The sequence below is a fragment of the Aptenodytes patagonicus genome, chromosome 11, assembly GCF_965638725.1.
Source record: "Aptenodytes patagonicus chromosome 11, bAptPat1.pri.cur, whole genome shotgun sequence".
Classification (NCBI taxonomy): domain Eukaryota; kingdom Metazoa; phylum Chordata; class Aves; order Sphenisciformes; family Spheniscidae; genus Aptenodytes; species Aptenodytes patagonicus.
The window spans coordinates 16,611,067-16,638,630 of NC_134959.1; positions in this window are offsets into that span (position 1 = coordinate 16,611,067).

Sequence of the window (27,564 nt, forward strand, 5' to 3'; positions counted from 1 at the left end):
GAGCATGTCCTTGTGACAGGACAAGGACATGACAAGTGTCTTCCTTCTCAGCTATTTTGCAGTTGTGTGTCTCTGGTTTGTAAGTATCCATGTCTTTTTATAACAAGAGGAACTTGCTCTTGGATGACCCTGCATTTTAGACATCTTAGTGCAACTGGCAATGCTACTGCTAGAAATAGCAAACCAACAGATTACGAACAATGTCGGAAAATGGGGAAACGCCATGTTGGCAGAACTGCCATTCAGTTAAGGAATTGTAGCATAGTGTATCATATGCATAATGCTTTTGCAAATGTGTGGCTAACGCAAATGGATTTTTTTTTTTTTAATAGGTCCTTTCTGTCTTGTAAAAGATTAAAACAAAAATAATAAAACTTAAAACAAGTTCGTAGGTCATCTGTGTGTGAGTTTTCTGATCCTTGACAATTACAGAATTTAGAGCTTACTTGAGGAATGTTGCTGCTTCAGTGGCACAGAATTTTGGCTAATTGATGTGAATTTGAATGCCCAAGAGATCATAATACAATAATCTTATTTTTGTTAAGGATATTGGGCCTGTATTATTGAAATTTTTTAAAAATGTACAACTTTGATGTGTGTAGCTTTGAATGTTTCCTGATGGAACAGAAACATCTAGTATCCAGTTCTTTCTTGTGCAATGGCCCATTCTGCGTGTGTGGGTATTTTCTTTTTTAGATGGCCTATTTCCAGTATATTGCGGAGGGACGAAATTCTTAAAATGTACATTTAATTAGGATATTTGCCTGCTAAAGTCCTTGTAGTATAGTAAACTTTACCTGCCATACTGTAACACACTAATGCTAGTTTTCTTTAAATATCGTATGCTATTATTTATTTTAATTTTCTTACATTTCAAACTTAGGAAACACTATTTATTTTTCTTTAATTTTTTTTTTACTTAGTCTTATTCACCACACAATTATATATTTCTGTCTGTAACATTATTCAAAATGAACAAGTACACTTCTCTCTACATTTTCTTAGCTATTTTTTAAAAACTTTTTGTTTAAATTCTACACGAAGACAGATTACTTGAGTTTCCCCTCAATATACTACTGGTGCATATCATTAATAAAATCAGTAAAGGCTTTAATTATTATATTCTGCAGAATTTACTAAATATTTCCTACTGTTATTTTGATTTGACCTTAACAAAGTAGTATAAACTATGGTGCAGATTATGTTGGAAAACATCTTACAAGTAGTTTTCCAAGAAAAGTATGTTAGACAAATATCTGTTGCTATTTTAATATATAAATTTTAGTTGTATGTAAACCTGGCCAATGTAGGATTGTGCAGGTTATCTGTAGTAACTTATAGCCCTTTTGCAAAAAAGTTATCCCTCTAAAGATACAATCCAGCAAATGGAACAGGGGGAAAGGTCAGGGTAGATAGCTTGTTTGAAAACAGTAATAGAAAAGTCATGAGAAGACTATTGTTCTTGTCAACCAGGCACAGTTAGTAACCCAGTGCTAGAAACTACACAGATAAAACGTTATTGGAAAAGTATAGATGGAGCAAAAACCTTCTAAATAAAGACTTTTTCCCCCAAAGTAATAAATAACGTGAGTTCAAAATGAACAGATTATTTCAAACAGTTAAGCTCACAGGTTTGCCCTTATAGGAAGGAAGTTAATTGAAGTTACTTGTTGTTTTTTGTTCAGGGGTTTGATTTCTTTCTCCATCCCAATTTTTTAAAAAAAGATAAAGAGTTGGTATTGGCTTTGAAATAGGAATGCACTAAAAATGGCTTTTTAAGATGTTGTTGAATTGATTCTTTTTGATTTTTATGGGTTTTTTTGTGGTTTGTTTGTTGTTGTTTTTTTAAGTATTGGTGAGTGGAAAGTGTTGGCCCAGATTTGTAAATAACTTCGAAGAACTCTCCAGCTTACCAAAAACTAATGTGTGAACTCTTTTCATGATTTCGACTTCGTAGTTCCTTATCTGTTACAAAATACTATTTTTGTGTAAGCTTTGGAGAGTGAGATGGGAGGCAGATTATTTGAGGAAATGTTTTCCTATGAATAAAATGCTCAGTACTGAAAGTGATTGCACTTGTGGGGAAAAAAATTATTAGCTAATTAGGAATTATTAGCTGTATTAGCCTCCAATCATGGAGCTACAAAAGGTGTGACATCAGCTCACAAATACTCAGATGAGACAATTCTTTTTAGAACAGTGAGCTGGTTACAGTAAATCTGTGTTTCTTATAATAGTATTCCTGAGATAATGATGGTATTAGGGTGATCCAAAATCTATTTAAGTCAACAAAGAAATTTCCAGAGGTCTCAAAGTCTCTTGGATCAGGATCATTGACCATAAAGTACAAGTGAAATACAGACAAATAATCTGTCCTTGCACAGAATTCATAGAATTAAAAAAAAAAAAGAAGTAAGCAAAGGGAACAACCATCATACTTGTTCATTTTGATTAATGTTGCAGACAGGTAGAAAAATAAGACTAGGGTAAAAAAAAAATTAAAAATAAGTAGTGTTTATTTTATTTTCTTTCTTTTCAAACTTAGGCAACAGCTATCTGACAGGGAACTGAAATAATAAAACCTAATTTTTATGTAAAAGAATATTGTGAAATATTTTCCATAAGAAAGGAAACTCTTCACTGAATATTAGCTGCTTGTACGACAGTGTACGACCCTTCCCCTACTACTCTGAAAAATTGCTCACCCATAGCAATCGCATGTAATTGCAGAACATGGGTGCTGAGTAGGTGTCACGTCATATAATTTGAATAGGGAAAAAGATAATGTCCAAAATATTTGTTTTTTGAAGTAGAGAATAAAATATGCCTAGTTGCTATGAAATGCTGTAAGATGCATCAAGTTTTAGGCTTGCTAGTTTCAACCGTGTATGTTTAATCATGTGTCCCCACATTTTCATATTGAAGAATAAGGAGTGATGTTTAAAGCAGCATTCAAATAGTCGATACTTGTAATATAATAGAAAACAATAACTGGTTAAAACCAGCTTCAAATCTTGTATGGATCAAAAAAGTGGAAAATCTGATATCTGCAATATGTCCCACATACAGAGACACACGTGTCTCTCTAAATATCAGATGACCTATTTTTGGCCTGCTTTAGTTCCATAGTTTCGATAACAGTCTTGGGATACTCCTATGCAGTTGGATTGTTGTGCTTTGACCCAAGAATGGCAACAAAGCTCTTTAAAAAGGAAAAGGATTTGCAAATGCTGTGCATAGTGTATATAGTATTTTCATATTTACAGTATTTTCATATTTCATATTTATAGTGTTTTTAACAGTAAGGCTAAAATTCATGCCTACAAAAACTGGATTTTGGGCCTTCAACACAATGAGATTGTTTTTTTTTTCACTGGGCAAAAAACCACTTGTGTTTTCTCTTCACCTTTTTCAGCTTCTGTGTAACTTGCCTGATTGATAATGTGCATGGACCTTGACTCCAGTGAATCTGCCATGCCCTTATCTTCCTAGAGAGCTCCCAGTCCCTTGCTTTTGCATTTATCATCTTTATAGCTATGTGAGATATGGTGAGTTGTCTTTCTTAGAGGGAGTGAAGGCACAGTGAGACCTCAGTGCCAAAGGCACACGGCATCTGTGACAGAATGGTGAAAGCACTTCCAAAACCTCATGCCTTGCCTACAAGAATGTCTCCCCTTCCCTTTGTAAGAGGATTTTCACTCTTCCTACATGAAGTGGTGAGGACCGAGTGGACATTCCAGTGTATTCTCCTATATGGAGAGTCAACTTCAAGCTCAGCTTTGCCTTGTTTAGAAACTAGAAATGGTCCATCTTTGTTTTGTGGTCTTACAGGAGTTTCCTGCAGTGCATTGGGAGTTCAGTGCATTAGGGCCAACGTTGGTTGCTACTATTGAGGTGAAGAGGGGAGCAGGAGATGGTATTCTCACGCTTCTTGCTGCCAAAGTGCTACAGGTAAAAGTAAGGGAAGAAATGATCTCTGTGTCAAAAAAAGGCAACCGGAGGAAAACCTTTGATGAAATGAGAGTCAGGACCTTTCAGGGTACTTCCCCTTGCTTATGATCTGTTCAGGTATAAGAGAGGCATGCTGAAAAGAGAGTTGTCCTTCAGCATAATTGAAAGATGTCTTCCAACAGGAACATAACTCCTTTGTGTGCCTCCCTCCCCCTCTGTCTTCTCTTGCAGTATGCAAATCTTTTTCTTTTTTTTTTCCTTCTTTTCTTGCACAGCTTGATATGTGATTGGTTCTCTCTTTCAACACAAATGACTGTAGATAGATTTTTCTGTTTATATTCGATATCTATGCCTTGGTTCTCAAACACAGAGGGAAAACAATATAGTTCTGCCTGTAGGAGGTTGAATCTGTAAATATATATTAGTTTGGAAATACAATGAGAGATAATAAAATATTCAAAAAGCAGCCTGCTCTTGTGGGATATTATTCTGCACAGCCAGGGAGCAGATTAATGACACTACACAGAAAAAATAAGATATGCGCCATAAAATATGGATTGGAGTAGCAATGTGGAAACTAAAATTCCAGTCCTGGCAGCCTGTGAAACATGTGTGTTTTTACAAAGTTTATCAGCTTTAAATAGTGACACTCAAAAGCAGTCATTATTTAATTGGGAGACGTGGAATTTACTATCCCAGGCAGTTAAACACCAGCAACAGGAATTGTGCCCTATTCTAGGTGTGAGTGGTATTGTCCTCCTGAATAAGATTCAGAGCTATTAAGTGCATCTTGGGTGAATGTTGAAGGTGTCATTTTTATTTTTTTCAGAAAGTGTTCTCTGAAACATACTGTCAAGAGGCTGTGTGTGAGCATGTAGCAAAAAGGTTATTGTATGTGTCTTAATTTCCATTTCATTTTATACTACAGTACCTAAGCTGCAATCTTTAAGTGCCTTCAGATAGGAGGAGGAAGAAGAAAAGTGTCAGAAGTGGAGTTATTTTTGCTGGTCCCCAGCCACGTGCCTAGGACACTGCACTACTCTGTGGTGAACCTGTGGGTTCTCTGCTTCTTCTGTTTGCCAGCTGGCTACTGACCTTTTCGACTGTGACCTTTTGTCTTAAATTCATAGAGGACAATTTCCAATGTATTATAAAGATAGGCAGTGTGGTGTCATATCTTAAGTACTTTTTCAGTTTGGATGAAATTTGGCATAGAGCTCCCCCTCCAAAGTCTTCAGCCCAGTTTGCATTTTAACACGACAGGCAGTAAGATGTGGCATTTGCAATAGTATCTTGCAAATGCGTGCGTCCTTTAGGCAGTGCTAATAGCACTACTTGTAGTGAAGCTTGCTTGAAATTTCCCATTAGAAAATACTTCCTACCTCCTGCTGACAACTTTCCCAAAATTCAATAGTTTTTGGATTGAAAACTTCCCTTCAAGACTTCTACCTTTAGCTGACTTTCCCCCCTTAAATTTCAGCCAAAGTGGGTGTGCTATTTTGAGAATAAGGGTAGATAATAAAGGTAGACCTTTGTGCGTAATGAAAAAATCATGATCCTGACATTGAAAAATTGACCAACTCCAAGATGCTGATCCAGGTTACAAAATTTGGTGGGGAGAATAGTGTTGGTGTTTTGTGTCAGTGACGTCCTATTTATTATCGCTGTGGACAGTCACTAAGATCTGGCGAGTGTAGATGCATTTGTGAAACCTGCTTGTTTTGCAAAGCCAGGGAGAGACTTCCATTTAATATTGTCTGGATCTGCTCTTCCTTTGTAACTGCAGTTCTGGACTGCTGAGGGCCAGGCAGTGTCTGTGTCTGAACACCTGAACCCAGACAGCAGGAGGAAGGGAGGATATTTTTCTTGTTCTCTAAATCATACATCTGTTAGGCCCAGGCTAGGTAGGGGGAAGAAGCAGCACAGTGCAAGAGTAATAGGCTGGGACGCAGATGGGAGAGTTAGAAAAGGACAGAAAAAATATGTACATATTCAGAAGCTGTTTGAATTATGATTGTACACACAAACCTGTGTTTGATAGTCCCCTTTTTAAGAATGCTAGACTTTTCAACTTTTTAACATAAGGCTTTTTAATGCTTGCTCTCTTTATACATATTTATAAGTGTGTGTGTGTGGGTATACACACAAACACACAAATATACGTAAGCACACAAACATAATTAATTTGATTTAATAAGAGGAAGGGACTGTTATATACAGTGTTAGAACTAGGTAATAAGTTTTAATAAACTTTTTTCTTTTCCTGGTAAGTTTTTGTAAGTGAGCAGCTGTCTTAAACATTACAATCATGAAGCATTTCAGTTCAGTTGATGTATTTTTCAAGGCATATCTAGATTTTGAAACTATGTATTGTTACTTTTTAACAATTTTTAAAATGTTTTATTTGGGGAAAACTTTTTAATTATGAATGATTTTAGTCTCATGTTATCGTAGTCTTCTAAGTCTCACAAAATCGTAACATATTTCAAAGCATAAACCCAAGCTTTTTTTTTACAATCCTTTTGAAATTGTTTCTTCTGTTCTCATAGTGACTTGCCTTCCTCTTCCTTCTTCTGAATACATTTCCTCTGTGCTGCTGTATCAAAGAATTCTTTTTCTTTTTGCTGATTGTTTATATATTTGAAGATATTTAAAGAGGAAGTAAGAACTCTGTATGTATAATTAAAGGCCTATCCACGGACTTCTGCTTTTGAACTTAGTTCTACTTATGGCTAGATGTAAGCTGCTTCCTCATGCCAAGTAACAATGATAAGATCAGAATGAGATTGGCTTGATTACTAATAGGTATGCGTGGTTTTAAAACTTGAATTGTCTAGTGCATGGTTTCTGCATAATCTCTGGGAGTCCAGAATATATATGCTTTCTTTGAACTGTGGTACAAATATAATCCTTTATTTAAGACATTACTGCAAACAGCAGTTAAATCAGACAGTGCTAAATCTTCTAGAGCTGCTCAAAAGTGCTCTGTAGCATCAGGATGGGATTCTTATAAGTGCCAATAGGCATTACGTACCTCACTCCCACTGAATGAGTGTCTTTTAAGGTGTCTGATGATGGAATGACCCAAATCGTTGGTGACTTTCAGAGATCTTGAGTGGAGAATAAATTCATGAACACAAGAACAATTTACTAAGGGGAGTTGAAATGGAAATGAAACAGATGTTGGCAGAGCAATAAAACATCCCATGAGCTGTGTATCTTTCTGAGGCAGGTCTATAGCTGATATAAATTATTTTAACATGATTGTAGTCTGTTTTACATGAATGGAGCTATGCTGTCTTATATTAACTGAGGATCTGAACCAATCTTTTTTATTTTTAGTTTATTTTTTGTCAATGTCATGCTTGTGGTGATGTTCTGTGTGGATTTGGAAAAGATAGTGAGGGATATTTATGGAAAGCAAACTAGGAAATTATAATAATTAGTTTAATAACATTTATTACTTCTTCATTATATTTCTACAGCATAATAATAAAACAGAAGTGCTGGTGTAATGTAATGGTAAATTCTGATAAGCCGTCTTTATAAGATACTGGCCGTTGCTCTTATCTGTAACATAGCTAGAAGTATCTGGAAACACCTCTATAAAAAGCTTTATCTTGCTTGTGAACTAAATATCGATGTCCTCCTGTGAACAAGATCTTCCACTAATATAAGCTGATGTATCACATTTTAGCTCTCCTGATGATATGAAGCAGCATGTTATGAAATGCCTTTCTGTTGATATTGGGAATCTTCCTGACATCTGCAGAGGTTTAATAATATGTCCTTATCATTTGCTTTCACATACACCTATACAAACTCATTGTCTTCACCTTGTGCTTACAGAAGCAGTTGTGCAAACTCATTGTATTTGGTACTATTTCAAGGAGAAAAATTAGTAGCATAAAATTAGATGCATAAAAAGAAATAGACCTGTTTGCATAATATTAGCTATATGGTTCTGCAGGCTAAAATGTAGCAAAAATGAGTTCTTGGAATTATATAAAGTAGCTAGAGTTCCTTGCAATCTCTGTGGCAGGGTTGTTTGTTCGGTTGTTTTTTTTGAGAAAGAAGGTGTCATTTTTATGCATCTATATCATTATTTCAGACCAGGACTAACTCCTCTTTTAGCAAACTGAAATCACATTTAGTTCTACTGAAACTATTTCTGCTTTGTTGACAACAACAACAAAACCCAGAGTTTATAACAGCAAATATATTTCTGTATTAAAAACAGATTCCTGTTTTACTGGGGAAAGCTGCTACTTGTTTCATGAGTAATTTCATAGATATCAAATTGTCACAAAAACCTGCTGCTACTTCTGTGACAATTATGGTAGAAAAAGGAGAGGGGAAAAAATGAGGATTTCAAGGGAAAGAACTTTCTTGGGAACTGGATCTGCATGTTTAGAGCAGAATTCCTAACAGACTAGCAGAGTTCAGTCTGCAAATATTGATGCAAGAAATGTAAGATTTTAAATGGAGGAAAAGTGGGCAATTTGGTTTCAATATGAAAGAAGATGCTTACCTCCTCTACAACTATATGAAAGATAACAAACTGCCACTGATAAATTGAATTAGCAATTTTTTAGAAGATGGTGGGAAATGCTTCTAGAATAGGTTAACTAATTATATATTAGTTCTGTGAACCACCTGCCTAACTGTTTGCAGAACTGAAGATAACTACTACTTTCCTTTTGTGTTTGTATTGGCTTAAGGAACTAATGTTTTTAGGACTAAAGCAACAGCAAATGTGTGTCACGTGAAAGATGGTCAGCTGAGCAAAATTATTCCATGGAGCAATCTCTTTAGGAAAAAAGAGGATAAACTTGGTAACTAATGAAAAGTAAGCCTCAGTTAGTACAGTGATGCTGTAATGGAGATAATAATAGTAATAATTTAGAGATAAAATCAGCAAGAGAAGCAAGCTCCTGAATTTTATGAAGACTGTCTTGTATAGTTTTTAACCAAGTAGGCAAGGCTATTTCTATAAAGTATTTATAGACAGGTATTTATAAAGTATCCTGCATAATATTTAAGGATTAACTGGCCTAAATTTTTACTGTTAGCAAATCTATAAATAAAGATTTTTCTCTGGTTTTAAAAATAGTTCAGATTTATCCAGGTAACTTTGCCAATCTGTTGTACAGGTGCCAATAGACAGGGTTTTGCATTTGTGGGTTGGTGTTTGAGATGCTTCTGCATTCTATCATTCCACCTGTTTCTTTATTTTGGACTCTCAATTTCTTTGCCTTTTGTTCATATACCAATGGAGAGCTATGCTAGAGAGAACTACAGCTTGTATGAAATAGAACAGTTCAACCACTTTCAGATTGAAAGATGAGAAAATCTCAGTTCCATAGCATATAAGACTGGCCAAAATGGAAACCCTGCTGGGCGACATATGCATTTTTATAGCTTATTGTCGACGTCCTTTCTTCTATACACAAGTGGATAGAAGAAGACAGGATTAAAAGATTTGTTATGTCAGTTCCTTTTGGTTCCACTGTTTTACTGCTGTTTTATTAAATCAAGCTACTGACCAAATGTCTAGTTTCCCCTTCCTGTGAAGGGTGTTTCTTCATGCCTACAATTGATTTTCACACATTAATCAAAGACTATTCAAATCTTTCAATAGAAAACTCAGGTATGTTTCATGGACTTAAAAAAAAAAAAAAAATAGAATAAAATGAAAAACTCGTTTACTTTAATATACATGTCTCTACATTAGAAAAGCCTTTTTCCCCACTGGTGTTTTGAGAGAAGACTGCCAGAAGTGATCTCTACCTTCTTTGTGTACCTGCGTGTCACAATTCTAGGAGCTGCTTGCCCGTCTGTCGACACTTTGCTGTTATGGCACATTTGGAGATGGAATTGTACAATATCCTGAGTTGGAAGGGACCACGAGGATCATAGAGTCCAACTCATAATTAATTAAAATATTTAAATAAGCCTATCCTGTAGCATGATACAACAAAGCAAAACTAATGACAAAGCATAAAATAATTCAGGTTAAGCAGGAACAGTGTATTGGCTGAGCTTACTCACTCACCTTCAGTAATAGAAGCACCCAGTGTCGTGGCTATTGCGGTAGATCCTGCAACTATATCCTGAAACACATTTGGCAATGTATGTAAGAACTCCTTCATTTATAATGGGATGGATACCAATAATCCGTGGAACATAGTGTCTATGTTTAACCATCAGGTTTTAGCTGTAGTAACACTGACATAACATAATGTAATGGAAGACCTGAAACATCTCTGTGCATGAATGTGGGGGGGTTTGTGGATGCAGATGGTACTCAGAAAGCTTACTTTTGAGATTGAGGTCGCTAAAAATGTGTCCCATTTAAATTTTAATATTTTAGAAGTTTACTAACTCGCATCATCTATTGTAAGGCTTTGATCTTGTAAGTAGTGGCACTGTGTACAGCAGGAGCATTTGATTTAGGGTAAGTACATACGGTGACTGCCACAAAACTCAAGTGAAATTAAACAAGCGGCTGAGGGCTCTGTATTATTAGAAATCTTGAACTTCTTGTATACCTCTAATTCTCAGCAATATTAGGTAGGAAATGAATATGGAGTGTGAACAGGGGAAGGGCTATATAATTATGTAAGCTCAGCCTTCAGCTGATAAAGGAGATGCCTACTTACATGCTTCTGTTTGCAGTGTAGCCACCCCACAGTTCTTTCCTGAATGTTGCAGTGCCTTTCTTACCTTATCTGCTTTTCTCATCACCTTTTAACTTAACTGTACATCCCACTGTCTATTCCTGCATGGTATAAGGGTAATTTCTAGCTAGTAATTTCTGACTGCCTCCCTCCTCCCTTCCTGAACAATTATTTGGCTTTCTTGGTTATACCACTTACTGTGTCCCACCATTCACAAAGGCAAAGCAATTAATTCAAAGACCCAAGCACATGCTATACACTAGGAAAGCTGCTATTATTTGCAATCACTTCATTTGCTGAAACTAGAAATTCAAATCTCTACAAAGCTCTACTGCAAATAGTATTCACAGACCTTTATGCTTAGCTTATTCTGTCATTTTAAATGGTATATCTGCATTCAGTGGACAAACTACCTTTTTGTGAATTCAGCAGCCGTACTTTGTCATCCTAAAGAAAATTACTCAAAGGACTACAGTATGATAGTCATTTATCAGCAGTGCTTCTGTGTGGGATTGTGGATTGTCTTATATCTTCCTACCACAGAAGTGTCTGCTTTGCTTTCTCATTATTTCATCCCTTTGCTTATAGGCATGGTAGGAAATTAGGATATTTTACTTATAGCTAGTGATGATTGTTATTTTTATTCACAAAAGGCAAGGACTGGGAAGTTATTAAACTTATTATCTTGACTGAAAAAGATAATCATCACTTCATCATTTTTCGTGACTAAGATTCTCCATTTGCTTCACAGAATTACTGTAGTTAAAGGAGGACCGTGTTTTGGGGCTTAAATTAGCATGACCATTAAGGAGATTCAGATCAACGGCTGCTGATATAGATATGATATGTTTAGTACTATTTTATTCTTATGGAAATGAGTTTTTTTCTGTACAGTGCCCACATATAAGATAAACATAATTCTATACTGACATATGAATAGCTGTTCATTACTATAATGTTCTAAGGAAAAGTACTTGGTCTCTTTGCAGTGACATATGGCTGGAGGTTTAGGATACAAAACTACAGCTCTTGAATAGCTTGTACTAAATGAGCTTTTTCAGCTATTATTTGCAGTATTGTGAATAATCTTGTAGTATGAATAGAAATACCACTCTGCCATAGTTATCATTAGCTACTGCTTTTCATATATTAACACTTACATAACAAAATTACATCAACATCGTTGACTTAGGCACTCCATTAACTAACTTGATTCTAGTTGTCATTCTGTGTAGTTTGGCTTTCATTCAATCCTGTTTACAAAAATGAAGGGTTGTTTGAACACCAATCTGATTTAACATGTCGTATGAAGTACCTACTAAAATATCACCACCAGCGATATTTAAATCATGGGTTACCTTGTACATCAAATCGTCCCAATGGGCACAGTGCATTTGACCATGTATTGTTTGAATTTTTAAATTCTCTTCTTAGTGATTCATTTTCTCAAAGTTGGTAACTGCCAGCAAAACATGCAAAACAAAAAGTAACCCCTCACAATCCTTACCTATTCACAAATCCTTCCGAAGTTATACAATATCCTTCTAGTTTTGATAAGCTTTGCAGTAAAATGCTTTTATTTTTGTTTTTCTCTCATTTAAATTTCTTGCAGCTTATTACATTTTTCAGTTTTAAAGTACTGTATGTTGCTTCTTTTCCTCCTTTGTTTTGTTCACATATTTTTGAACTCTCCAGTGTGTCACCTGATGTGAGCAAGTTTTTGTTTTCCTTTGCTTGACATCTTTTTACTGTTTTAAGGCTTTCTTTTACTCTGGCACAACAAAAAATGAGGAAAAAGTAATGCCATTTTGGAAATGAAGTCACCATTCAAAAGGAAATTCAGAGAATGAGTCAAGTTATGGCACCTTACTGAAAACTTAAGAGATCTAGATGCAGATATTTACAAATTTAGGGTCCAGTTAACCAAGGTCATTCAAATAAACCAGGGGGATTACTCCTGTGATTAAATCCTTATCAACATGGATGAAGGATCAAAATGAATAAGGCATAACTGGACCACAAATTTTTTATGGTTGAAGTATTTTATGGAATGCACCCGCAACTGATGTTAAAATGAAAAATGAATGACCACAATGACCGCTCTCCTAAAAAAGGAAAGAAAGTGGGGTTTTTTTAATGCATCGTACAAGTTTAGAGTATTTTTTTGCTTTGGAGTCCTGTAAAAATAGAACAGCATAGAAATAACAAAGCTGCAGCTGCAGCATAGAAATAGCAAGGAAGACAAGGTGCCTCCAGACCACATGATTTTATAGGAAAAGGATTTGAAATTATACTGGATAAGTGCATTTACAAATTGAGGAAATAATGGCAATTTACTTTTGCTGAGGTATGATGAAGAAATATCACTGGTTTCTCTGCCATCACAAAACTTCTGTCTCAGTAAGATTTTGACATGACCCGTTGCTGTAGTATCTGTTGTTTGGATAATGTATTTCAGATGAATGCTTTGAATTTCTAATGATATTTTGCTTGTGTCAAGCTTTTGCAAATTAAGAGCTAAATTTCTTCTGTGCCAGAAAAAAATACCAATAAATCTTTATCTGACAATGATTGGCTCAGAGACCACATCCTTCCTTTGTCACATGAACTATCGGCTAGTCAAAGAATTCTAGTGTTCCAGTGATCCATGACCATGTTTGAGTGGTATTTACACTTGCTAAGATAAAAGTGATTGGGTAAAGGATCCAAGCAAACGTTTTATCTCAGTCTAAACAAGTGATCCTCAAACGGTCTGTGTTCTGCTTGGAATCTTTGTTGACCGAATCTATAAATATTACACAGATTATCTCAGTGTATTCCATTTAAGCAGAATGCTGTATCACACACGTGATGAGGTTGAGTTTCTTCAAGAATTCTTAGAGGCTCATACAGCAACTTTGCTAGTTTTTTTCTTTTTTTTTTTCCTTTCAACTTAGAAAAGGCAAAAAAATAATAATGGTTAGAACTTAATTTCTGAGTGTCTTGCTTATCTGAAAAAGGATCAGCACTGTTGAGAGCCAGGGATTTACTCTTTTTTTCTTATGCTGCTGTGATATTTAAGAACGCTGAATGCCTTCACTCTGTACATGCAAGCATTTGTCTAGGTGGGGATGTTCCATCAGATTAGTTTGCTTATGTTTTGTCCAGCAGCATGTGATAGAAAGCATATTGACACTGCTTTGCTAAGTTTACTCAGGTGCTTTTTAACTAGGGCTTTCAGATAGCACTGCAGTTGTTTAAATTAGCTATGAAATACTCCAGATAAATGTGCTCTAGCACAGTGTTCTCATCCTCCGCTATAGATACTGGAATTTTTACTGCTATACATTGTGGGATGTCACTGCTACCTGAAGAAAACTATGGTCCAGCTTAACAAACCCTTATGATTCCCTCTAACATCCCATAATTCTCTGTGTTTTGGAGCAGCTGTTAGCATATGGAACCTGCTGTAGAGCATGAACAAGATGGTGCACTTGCAGCTGGAGTGAAACAGTGGAACTGGTGTAGCTTGGCAGCTTTGTCTGTCTTTGCAGAGATGCATCTACAAATACAGGAAGGATTTGAAGATGGGATTTAGCAGATTTTGTTCCAGTTTTTGGAGCATCTATGGAGCAACATTTTGGGGCTTGACTCTCATGATAGAATGGTAATGCAGAACTGGGGGACCAACACTGGCATCAGAACACCAGGACGAAAGACTGCTTTTCTGCAGTTGCTGTTAGGCTCATAGATGCTTTCGCACTACACTAAGAACACTGTTGGGGGAAAAAAAAAAAAAGGCTTTTTCATTGTTGCAAGACACGGTTGATCAAGCTGGAAGATTAGTCATTATCCAGTCCTGAAGGAGCAGAATGCCACATTCTCTAGCAACTCCCATGTTGTCAGGAATAAGGAAGATTTTGTTCTTCTGCTATTGCACCTTGTCACTCTTGTAGAGGTAACTTACCCTCTTGCTGTTTGAAGTATTTCGATGGATGTTTGGACAAGAGACGAGTTGTTTAACTATACCATAAGTGGTTGCAGAATGAAAGCAGAATGTTTATTTAGAAGACTGAAGGGTACATGGTAGTGCTTTGTGACAAGTCTGAGTGTTTCTCAACAAATGGAGTTCTTCTTCTTTGAGGAAAAGTTATGTGCTACACGTGACATCTTTCACTTTAAGAGAACGTCGCATGTGGAAACAGGCATTGCAGGGTGAAAAAAATAGCTATTCTAACATAATACCTCTAATTACAAAATGCTCAAGATTTCACTCTGACACTGAAATTTAACTCAGGACTTTAAAGACTTACAGGCACTACAGTAACAACAATTTTACTTGATATGTACCAATGGAAACTTCAGTTTTCTCTGTTTTTTCACTATCTGTTTTTTCTTGCTGCGCTTGTACCATCCCATTTTTTTCTTTTAAAAACTGTTAGAAAAGGTGATCCACTGATATTTTTCACAGCATATAAATTTCTGTATTCATTTGTTTTGGTTTGTTCTTCCTCACATACAAACTATACAAACCTGATTCCAATAGTACTTTAAAATGAAGCTGTTTGTTAGTCTAGTGAGGAAAGGTGGGCACAGCTTTCTGAGAGCCACGTTATGTTGCTTGTTGATTTATAATACTGTGTGGTTTGTAAAAAGACAAAATGATAATTTCATGCAAACAAGACACCAATGCATAACTCTGCCTACTTTAAGGCTGAAGTAGTTTATGCTTTTCTGCCCAGTTCATTTTGTCTTAGTCACAAAATAGTATAAACAGTTCTAGCCAGGGCTATAAACTGTGTGGAGTTTAACTGTTGTGTACAGTAGAGTTTTTTTAAGTTCCGAGCCTTAAACAGTAAAGCAGATTTCAATTCCTAAGGCTCTTACAATATTTTTAGTTAGGACTAAAATATAACAGTTGCCTGAGGAAGAAGTTTTAGTTAGAAAATATTTGAGGTAGGCAAAAGCCGTATTTAAATTTTACTAGAAAATGAGAATTCAGCACCAATTCTCTGAAGTTATAACATGCTAAGCCACAGGAAATCTGTCTAAACAGTGTTACTAGGTGGGCCACTGAAAGTATTTACTAGAGCTTGTGATACCTGCCAGACAGAGCGTACGGGCTGGAAATTCTTCTGGCACATAGTGCAGCAGGGTGAATTTTTGCCACTACTCATCTGGGACTCCAAGAGGAAAGGTGAATTAAAAAGTGTTCTAACCTGTTCTAATGAAGCTACTTGTTATGAGATTGTCAACTGTATGACTCTCATGATCGATACACCTGTCCACTGAGATGGACAGCTGAGGAGTTAACTTTGTTTTGAATAGGCTGTCAGACAGCTGTGAGATACTAATCCTTCCAGTCTTGCAATGGCTGTTGAGACTTCTGCTCTAAATGAACAGCCACCAGTGAAGCCTGATGAATGTTGGCTAATGGAAGGGGGAATCTCTGCATTTAGTAGAACTTTGCTGCTTCTAGTTAATGTCATCTTTCCCTTGTCTAAACCATACTTGCTTGTGCTAGCAAGAAAGTCTAAAAGCAAATGCTGTCTATTGAGACAAACATTGCAACTATTCAGATAAAGGTTGGACCAGGTGATCTTTCAAGGTCCCTTCCAACCTGGGCAGTTCGATGATTCTATAAATGGGGGGCAGGTAAACAGCAAGGTGTGTGCATTGATATTGAGAGACAGGGAACTGCACTTGCTTGGTGTCCCACAGAAGGAGGCCTGCGCTGACTAGCTTGCTTATGCTACTGAATCAGAAGGGTGCCATTCAGTTAATCAGACTCGTTGCTTAAGATGATATTGCTTCTTTATAGATATATTGAGGTTTTATACTATATGCAGCCTAATTATATTTTAAATAAGAAGTTCTTAGGTTGTAATTTTTCTGTGACTATTGTGAAGGATGGACAAAGAATATTTTATAATGGACAAATAACTGCCTGCTTCAGGAAGCAGGGAAAATAGGAGCCAAATGTAAGAATGAGTAACAGCATTTATACATGATTGTGATTCAAGGGATAGAGTCACAGAACAACTTCAAAGATTCCTGCTAGTCGACAGGACGTTTGGAACAGACTGAGATGAGAAAAAAAGCATTCCCTCTGCATTACAAAACTCTGGCATTCTCTTTCAAACTGCTAATTAGGAAAAATAGGTAGCACCCACAGATGAAAGCATTGTATGCGTCAGTCTTAGAAATAATGACATGATTATGGAATTCTTGGTACTAAGCATCTAGATGTTGGTCCTCCATAATCTTGTTTGTGTATTCGAGAAACAGAATTTAGAAGTGTAAAATAACTTCTCTAAATCATAGTGCAGAGTACATTTTGTTGCAGATTTGAATTGCTTTCTATTTAAAAGATTGATTTTCCCAAGCATTTTTGTGGGGTATTTCTACCTTAATACTCACAAATGTAAACTTATTTTACAGTCAAATGACTTGCAATTCACAGTATCATAATATGTTTGGTAATTACAAGCATTCTTTGAGGATACCTGTTAAAGTTTACAGACACATCAACTCCTGCTAAATTGAAACAGAGAGAAAGGCATCTGTTTGGTATGTCCAAAGACTTTCACAGTCCTAAAACAAAGCTTGACCAAAAAATAAGTGCAGAACAATGATGCTTATTTTGATTTTTTTTTTTCATTAGATGTGTTGCTGGTATGGTACAAACCAGACAGGATAACAGTGCTTGGGAAATGTGTCTGCTAGGTTACAAATTTGATTCTCTGTGTGTGTTTGTGCAAAATACTGCTTAACAGTATAGCCTTCGATGTGGCTGTTTCTAGCAGCAAGATTGTCTGAACCTTGGCCATCAACACTGAATAGTTCTAGTCCAATGAAGCAAAGCATAGGGATGGAGCATGGAAAATCCCCAGTGGTCAAATTAAAGCAGAAAAGTTAATGGAGGTTGTTTCTTAAAAACAGCCGTTTCCTCAGCAAATGAGATATCTGGTAGAGAAGTAGAAGTGAGAGAATTTTTCACTTCTATCAAGTAACACTGACAAAACTCTTAAGATTCTCAAGGCTGGCAAAGGATTTGGGAACAACTGCATTAAAGGATATATTGCTTTGTAACTCACTTTTTCTAAGAGTAGTAAAATAAGGGTGTTTCAGAATTTTCTTTGCATAGCCTGAATTAATTCTTTGAAACATTGCATGGCTTCCTCCTATGAAGCTGCTGTTCAGACTGCAGCTACGCAGGGCTCGAGGATGAGTCAGCAAGAGATGTGAGAAGACTCTGTCCTAACTCTGAGACTTAGTGTAGTTGCAATATGGAACCTGTCTCTTCCCAGAAACAGTAACAAATAAGAGATTTGACCCTTCATTGCATATATGGATGGCACATCTGAATTTTGTCATGCATATCTGGTCTTGCTGCAGTGATTATATTTGCTTAGTTATCCACTTAAAGGATGTAATAATTTCCCTTCAAAACTGAACTGAGGTCAATCATCTCAAGTCCATTATTATGCCCCAAATTGTCATATTTAATCCCATGCAAGATCAAATGTTGAACTACATATTAGTCACCTGTATATTTTTTAGTAAAGTGTGGTTGTCAGTTTTCAAATGTATATGAAATATTCAGGTAAATATATGGAAATGTTTCACACTGAGATTTTTGTATTGCTTTATCTAACGGGAAAGTGTCTTTTATTCTTCTGTGGGTTAATTATTCTTACATAATATTTTTATGCACAGGAGTTGTGAAGGTGGCTGATAATCCAGGAAGAAAGTGTCAAAAGATTCTCCTGAACAGATAAAGTTTCCTGAACATTCATATTTGCAGGGAAATGTAAGAAAGATGTTTGAATTTGAAGGATTCTCCCCACCTTTCCGAGTCCCCTAAATAGTTATGTGGTATAAAAGCTAGCATCCTTCCCTAAGATGAAGTTCTTTCCTGTGAATGGGTGTAGACCAAGTCTCTGACTGTGGGGGCAGGTAAGCATGTATGACTTGTCAGCCAGATGCAGAGAGGGCAAAGAGTTTTCTTTCCTTTTAGTTGAACATGATTTTCTTTCCTTTCCTTCAGTGTGTCTTTCTAGTTTTTTAGTGGTGATGTGACTGAATTGTGAATGGTTGTCATGTTTGTAAATAAATAGTTGTATTTGCTTTCATTTTAATTTGGCTTGAGATAAGTATGACTTGAGACTAAAGGGCATTGTATTCCTGCAAGGGTAGCGACCCTTAAAATTTGGGCACTCTTCTAGTGCCCTGATTTCCAAGACACTTCTCTGTGGCATGTAAAGGAGGGCTGACCATACCAGATTTCTGTTAGGCTGTTTGATTTAGGAAAGAATAACACAGCTACATGTGTGGAAAAAGTACTTTCTGATGACCTATAATAGCCACAAGAATTTGTTGGCATGTGGAAAGGTAATTAGGAACAGCTGGATCCCAAGAGTGCAGGAGAGAGTTTGTGGCACAGGAGGTGAGCCCAGAAGCATAACGTGCTCAAGTTATGCATAGAATGACTAGTGACAATGGTGTTAATTATGCGTGTTGGTAGCATATAAAAATATGCCTGTTGCATTGCTTCTTTTTATGGTAGTTGCAGAAAAGCAGCACTAGATTGAAAGTGTGCAGCAAGAGTCATAGCCAGAATTAATTCCGACTTTGGTAACTTCTAGTATCTAACTATGTACAGTTCATAAATTCTGTTTGAGCTGTACATATCTTTGTGTCTAGCTGCGAACTCCAGTTGGATAGTAAGGCTGAGCTTCTGTCCTTGTATTTTCATCTTGGACTAAAATATTTAGTGCAGGACTAAGGCCCTTTGGAAAAGTATAAAGGAAAACAAGGCAAAAAGCAAAGCTGCAGTTTACCGAGACCCAGACAAGCTCTGAGTGTACAATCCAGAGGTAATGGGATCTAATGCAGGTATTGCTGCGTGACCAGGTGACAGGAGTGCTCCTAAAGATGTGTGGAGTCAGTTTGAAAATATAAGGGCCAGATTAAGCAAGTGAAAAAAGACTGCTTTTCTACTGGGAGGTTCTGCAATACCAGCCTGGCAAAGTGAATGCAGTGTGGGAAGAGATCACGCAATAGAGAAAGCGGGAGGCCACTTTTTTTTGCACCATTTATACTCTGTGGGGGCTTACACCTGAAGAGCAATAACTTTGTCGGAAAGCCTGTCATACAGCTGGTGGATTAGTGAACATTTTAATTGCAGTTCATCTGGTTGCCTTTTCCAGGACCACTCCTCTGTCCACTCAGCATATTGTGCGTCAGTCATCCACATTTATTTATATCATAATAATATATGATTATTTATATCAGCAAAAGTTGTTTCTGCATCTGTGCGGTGAGTGAATAGCATAATGTGATGTATTCTAAAGTGCTTCCTTGTAATTTAATCACTATGCGTGAAATCTCAGGAATAAGAAGGCCACTTTTTAATAAAAATTGCTATTACAAAATTTATTGGGCCCATCAAAGCTACCATCCAAAGCAGATTTTTATGGAGATGATCTCTTTTAATTCTCTGCTCAGCAAAGTCTCAGGTGAACTACCAGTATAGGAAACTAGCTGCTTAGAAGATATTTTGCTCCAGACATTTTGTGTTACAGGCAGATGAATGGAAGACTGCATCAAAGAGCTTCATTTTTTTTCCAGGTTCAGTGTTCAGGTGGAATATGAGTGCAAGCAAAGCAAATGCTGTCAGCCTTACATTCATCTCAGAAAACTTTCCTCCCTTCCCTTGAGAGAAAGTGAGCTAAGAAAAAGGAATCTATAGAGTTGCATCTAGAATTCCCTAATTATACCAAGTGATATTTCTGGGGGGAATTATAAAGTGTAAGGCTAAAACGAGGCAGACTTTTTGTTCTCTTTATGTTGCTTGTATATGACTGTGCCAGTTTTAAGGTGTCCACAAGACAATATGAACACATAATTTTGTAGTGAAGAATTACTCAGTTTTTAAGCTACAATAACACTTTCAATGGTCAATTTTTTCGAAGTTTGAATTACATTATAACACTGGAGATAGAAATTTTTTTTTTTTTTTTAGTCTTTAAATTGGGCACATCAATTAGTTATATGCACTGAGATCTCTTGGCAGTTTAAGTTAGGTGGAGACTTAGTTGATCACTGACCTCATGGCTGCTCAGCTTTCTGCATGGACATTTTACTGATAGGAAATTGCATGAGCTTAAGTTCATCTAGCACTCACTGTAGTAATAAATTAACTTACATTTGTGAATAGCGAGACGGTTAGCCCCTTCAAAAACCTGCCCAAACTCAGATTTCACACTGGCAAGTATATAATGAGGTTATGACTGCATAGCTGTAGAAAGTACAGGTGCTAATTGGAGAGATTTTGCAGGTGATTGGCATATACTTTTGAGATACTTCAGAAAAAGAAAATTTATATGGTGGTGCTCTCCAGTAGTTGTTTCTCTTAAATTGTATTTTCCTGGAGATACATCGCTAAATATTCTGCCATATGTTGTTGATCTAAAATTCTTACCAACAATCATGTAAATTTAGAATGATAATAAACTATTTTTCCAAAGCATCCTGCTTAGAGAAAGTTGTGATCCTTATGAGAAGGATGTCTTGCAGCACGATCTCTTACAGCTGCTGTTGCTATGATGTGGTTCTTTTGAGGCCGTACTTCTTGATCTGCCATAAAAATTACAATAGCACAAACTGCAATTTATGAGGAAACGTAGCTGCAAATGTACCTGTTAATGTGGTATATCATTTAATGGAGGAATTAAGTAGGAATTGGCCCATCTGTAGATGACCAGACACCTGGCAGGATTTTCGCTGTAAAGACAGTCTAGTACGTGGCTGTGTCTTTCACTAGAAGACAGATTTTGGTCAAGAATCCTGTAGAGTACCAGTCCTGTTCTTCCTTGCCTGGCCTTTCTTTGGTTTATCCTGCTCTGCTTTCAGGCCATGTGTCTTTATACTCTGGGAAACAATACCTTTAATGTAGCAGAAAGACAGTGAATTAAATATGGGCATATGAGAGAATACAAGGCAAGGTAAGGAGAACAGAAGCACATAATGTTACCATTTGTGCCAGTGGATCTCTTCAGGTGCTGACAAGAATGACCAGCAGGAAGAGTCTGATACGTAGGAAGGTAGTGAGAGAAAAGGACATAATCTCTTGGCAAGAATAGGTACGGTTTTATGTAGCACGTTAAGAACATTAGTAGCAAAGTAATGATTAAACGTAAGGCCTTTGGTGCTTTCTAAAATGCATTGCAAGGACCATTAAATGTAAACTGAATTCGCTTTTTAAAAAAACAAAGTGGTATTTAAAAAGGGCCTGTGAAACCATCGTTACCAGTAACTGGAAATTTATCATGCAGCTACGATGGTGCCAACTAGCATGAGGTTATTGAATAAAAGGTAACAAACTGGGGCTTTCTTAAATAGCAACCCTGATGTTAGTTCATTGGGTTTTGCAACTGCATTCACTTGCATATTTCCAAACATTTCTGAGGCATTAATTATTTAATTTAATTATTCAATCTAATTTCCGTAGGATAGACAAGTATGTTTATTTTAAAGTTGTGGTAAGACAGAGGAGGATGCACGATGGCCATGTAATAAGCCTATGGCAGATCAAGAATAAAAATTAGGAGGTAAGAGTATAATTTAGGATTACTGATTCCTGCTCTAACATTAGGCACCCAGAATATTTTACAGTAAAGAAAGTTATCTCTAGACTTTGGTGTCTATTGGGCTACATAGCAGCTAAGGGAGAGTTTTCGTGATCAGAATTTTGGTCATAGGTGTTCATGTTTATTGTCTGTCCCAAATCAGATACCTGTTGTTTTTTGGTTGTTTTTTTTTAAATCTGGCCTTGTGTCATTAATTCTACAATCTGTTCTTAATCTAAAATTCTTGAATAATTCTGCCTGGGAAGACATGGTAGGATTGGGTTGGTGGTCAGTTTTATTTTACAGTTGGGCAAATACAAACCTCTGCAGTTGAAGGGACTTTCTGCTCGGTGATGTTTTCCCAATGAACCTTGAAGAGAAAGTTGTAAGCAGATGTAACATTCCCTTGGATGTCAAAGTATTAGAGGGCTAAATCACAGCTTAAGGCTTACAAATGAAAATAATTTTTTTTCATGATAACCACTTCCCCATTGTCTTTTGGTTATTATGAAATCAAGACTTTGTGGTGGAGGAGTGGGACGTTTTTATGTAAGAAGAGTAAGTTACCAGTTGAGACTGTTTCTGTTTTACAGCATGGCTCATAGTACATTAATATACCCCTTTAGAATACTAGTTGCTCAATCAGAAAGGTCCAGCAGTCCAAGACATTTTATATGGGAATTACATTTATAATTTCTTGTATTGATTTTTTTTTTTTTTAAAATAATTCTCCCTTACTGATGTCCTGGAATAAAGAACTAATTTTAAATGAGTTGTTGCCAGCCTAGGGTCTGGCCTTTATCCTCAATCCTTAACATTAGCCTGAAGGTTTAATTCAAGTTGTATTTAGTGGAATACTTTTGTAGTCCTTCATTTACATGTATGCCAACAAGTTTAAATGCACTGCAACCTTGGAAGACTTTCAAAGGAAGTAATAATTCCTCTGAAATAGGTCTTTCGAAAGCTTTATCTTGTTCTTTCTCTTTTTGTTAATCTTGGAGCCCCTTAGCATGTCAAAGCAATTTTTCTAATGTCACATCTTCTAGACATTAGCATGAAAGAGCTTTAAAAGATGATTTGAGAAAGAATAAATGTTGAATGAGCATTTATTATAGAGCCGTTTATGCTACATTTGCATTTTGACTATATTTTTGACGTGAAATGTTTGAAAAGCAGGCTAATTTGAAAGTCAATAGTCTCTAAACAATGTATACTACAAGTCTGTTTACACTGAACTGTTTCCTTTGTGCATTAATTTACAAAAATAAGATTTCATTAGGCTTAAGCTGATTTGTTTATAGGGATGAGATTAAACTAGTCTCATTAGTCTTAACATTGAAATGGTATTCCCTTTAGAAATTTGGTAGTGATCAAATGTTCCTCTTTAAGTTATGTTCAAGAGAATAGGGACAAACTCATCAGCCAGTTGATACTGATCTTTTTTGAGTTCCGATCCCTTCCAGTTCAACTATTATGGAAATTAATTACTGAAGAATACCCAGGTCTGGAATGAGAAGAACAATATTTATTTATTACAGTACTACAAAGAAATTTAAACAATTTTTTTTTTAAATTTTGAAAACGTGGCAGATTGACACTGTCTGTGTATATAGTAGCTAACAGACTGAAGTTGTGCATAATTTGAATGATTTTGTTTATCTTTGTGCACAGAGACTGGCCAGATGGCATTTGGAACATTGATAGCAGTAGTTGTATGCTACCAGGGTAACACATCATGTATCATCCATGTGGGTATGTTATCGAAGATATTCTGGAGAAAGTACCTAAGAAAATTTTGGTTTTCAGGCATCACAATATTCTATGTATGTCATTTTAAAAGTCCATGCTATTGTGGGGTTTCTGGAAATACTACTTTGCAGACTTAATTAGCTTGCTAATTACCAAAATTTAAAGGAAAGTAAGAAAAAAAGAGGATCTTCCTTCCATTTTTACATTTCCAGTGAAATCTCAGCTTTAGTAGAAGGATCAAAATATTAACAAAGAGGAAAACAATAAGCAAGATTGATACCTGTAATAGTCGAGAAAAAGATAAAAGATAAAAACAGGGATGGTGTGGGCACCCAACAGGCAGTAAGAGACAGCTAGATGAGCTATACCTTCAGATAGCCACCCTACATGGTAGGCAGGACTCCTATCGTAGCCCCCCAGGTCTGTGATATGATAGGAACTTGGAGAGCTGTTGATCTTTTAACTCCAGAAGAGAAATTCCCTCTTCTCTATAGAGGTCCAGTAGTCACATTAGTCGTCACAAATTATTGTCTTTTAAAAATTGTTATGCGTATTCGTACATATTAACATTAGTTAATATTATTTTTGAGAATTACTGATTTGGAAGGTTTTTTAAAAAATATAGCAGGTTTTATCATAATGATGGGATTATTAATATTTCCTGAATGACATTTGTGTTGTAATTTCTGACATGTTCCTGTCACTGAGTCAGTACAGGAAAGACTCAGAGTCTGTATTGGTACAATAACAAAAGAAGGTGTAGCATAGAGAAGGGAGGGAATGAGTATTTAACCATTGCATAAATCCCATAAGGAATAGTCTTCGATTTAAGTAATGCAGTAGTGAACCCACCTTTTCCTCATCTTCGCTATAGGTTCAATTGTTGTTGCCATCCAGAGAGGAACTGCAATTTCCCCAGCCTAGAAACCTTAAAATACTGCTAATAATCCATCGTTCTGATGTCGAGAAAGCCATAATCATTCTAAGTATGGCTAATGTGCAATTACACAGAAGCTGCCCTCCTTAAACAATCCTTTTTAAGTTCTCACAACATACAGAGGGCAAATCTTGTGGCGCCAAGTTGTAGAGATCACAGGGCCCTGATAGTAGCAAGGATTCTAAAGTGCCAGTAATATCAGAAAAAGGGGAATCCACAAAAATGAGCAACTTCTCCATGGGTGTTCTTGGAAGGTATATTTTTCATTCCTCTTGAGATATCTGGGTTACTTTTTTAAAAAAGCTGTGTTGCAAGATATATTCTCAGAGCAGCGACTCACTGAAGAAGATTCAGGATACAACTACATATGGCCTAGTGTAGGTATGTATACATCTTCAGGTATAGAAAAGATGTCTGGACTATTTGATTAGGTGTTTATATGTATTTACGTGGAGAGAGATATATCTACACACACAAGTGTGTGTGTTTGTGTTATATGTTTGAACATACATATATAGTTGCCAGTGCTGTATGAGTATCTTATAACAATTATTCTAATACTTGAAGTGACAATCTAATTGAGAGGGGATGGCAGGGAAGGGTTTAAATCTGAAATATAACAGAACTTAAATGGATCCCCCTGACTGTTCAGATGGTATTTGCTGTAAGGGAGTACATAAAGAACAAGTGAAAGATTTACACTCTTACTGTCATTCTCAGACACACACACATCTATACAGGGAAAGAAAAAGAAACTCTTTATTTGTGAACTTTCTGAATAACGTAAGAGTGTTCTCATAAAAGTAGCATTTTTAAAAGGGAATTGTTGAAAATGGCCTAAGAATAAAACTTTTGAACACTATCTCCTTTTTTTTTCCTTGGTATGAATAAAAGTTCTAAAAGCTCTAGCCTTTAACCTTTTCAGGTCTTTCTATTCATTTTCTGAAGAGATTTACATGAGAGATGTTCTTTTTTGTTTGAGTTGTTTGATATAGGTGATGATCATGTAAGTGCAAGGGCCTATCTTTCTCAGGATCTTAGACCTCAGCACTGAGCTAAAAGCTTGCTCTCAGCAGTGGATAGCAGATGAAAATATCTCTGTCCTCCTTCAAATGTTATTTCCCTGGAAGTTTTATCATTTCAGGGCTAAAGCTTTACTACTTGGGTGCCTCCAAACCCTAGCCTTCAGATAAAACTGTAAGAGGTTGTATAGTGCCCTGGGCAATCCTAAGAGGCCATTCACTAGTATGAAGTAGTTGCCTGGGGGCTGAACTTCATCAGTCATGGTATCTGTAGTAGTCTGCGTCCCTTCTCTCTTTCTATGTATGCAGGTGGGTTTTGCCCATGCATTTAGACATGAGCACAGAAACATTCTTTAAATGGGAGACTTCTAGGGAAAGACAAATTCTGAAGTGAACAGTCCTATTGTCTGAGAAAATTCTTGCCCTGTGCATGCCTTCTGGAAACTCACTCAATACTAAAGCATAGAAATTCAAGAAGCAGAATGCTTGTAGCTGGAATTTAACATAAAGTCCCAATCACTTCCATATATTAGAGATTTTGTGGCTTCTTTTATGTGAATAAATAATAATAGACTAGGCAAATGCTGGCCTTCCTGAAGTCAATTAAAAAAAAAAAATCCCATTCCATTTACTAGGTCTAGGATTTAATTTATTGGCCCTAATGGATTTTTTTTCCCCAAATTCCAGCTAAATTAGTTTTTCTGTTTGCTGCGTACTTATCGTGCAGCTTGACCGTTTCTTTCTTTGTTGTCACTCAAGACTTGCTTTCCAAAATTTATTCCATGTTATTTCCTCTTCAGCAGGAGGAATTATTGGACTATTAGGAGGAGCAGCTCAGCAATTTCACCATGTTTCACAGTGTGTTGCATAATGACTGCCTTACATTATATTCTCCTCTTCCCCCCAACTCTCACTTATTATATCAATGATTGCCAAAGTTTTTCTTTGCGCTACTATCTGGGGTAGTAGCAGCAGTGACCGCTGATCTGATAACAGCTACGACTGTATTTCGTCAAGCTTGCTTTGAATACTGTGATAAGAACAAGTTGTTTCTGAACCTACCTATGACAGGTGAAACAAACAAACAGAAATTCCACTCCTCTGAGATGGATACTTCAGTGTTATGAATATATCCTTGGAAAAATGTAATAATGACCATGGTCAGGTGAAGATATTAATTCTACATTTTTATATGTTGTAATTTTTCAATTGTCACTCTTACAGCTTCCTTGCTGAAAAGAAATTCAGCTTTTGGATAATAAAACAACTCTGTGTAGGACAGGTATTATATTACAGTGCCCCCTTCTACTTAAATTTAGAAGACTCAGTGCAAATAGTCTGAAAGTTTATCAGGTGATTATTTTACAAGGAATCACAGATTTGCTGAGCCTTACCATTGTGCAAATTTCTAAAAGTTACCACTGCTAGTTAATTCTTCTGCAGGCAGAAGTTTCTAGTTAAAACTTCTGCCTAGTTGTGTTTTTGGAAGGTGAGGGAATGTTAAGTATAATGTAGCAAAAGCTGACCCCTGATAACTGTGCTCTTACCTAAAACACATTAAAAGAATCACCAAGGGTTGCTTTGTCCAGTTCCCTGAAAATGGAAAAGAAGGG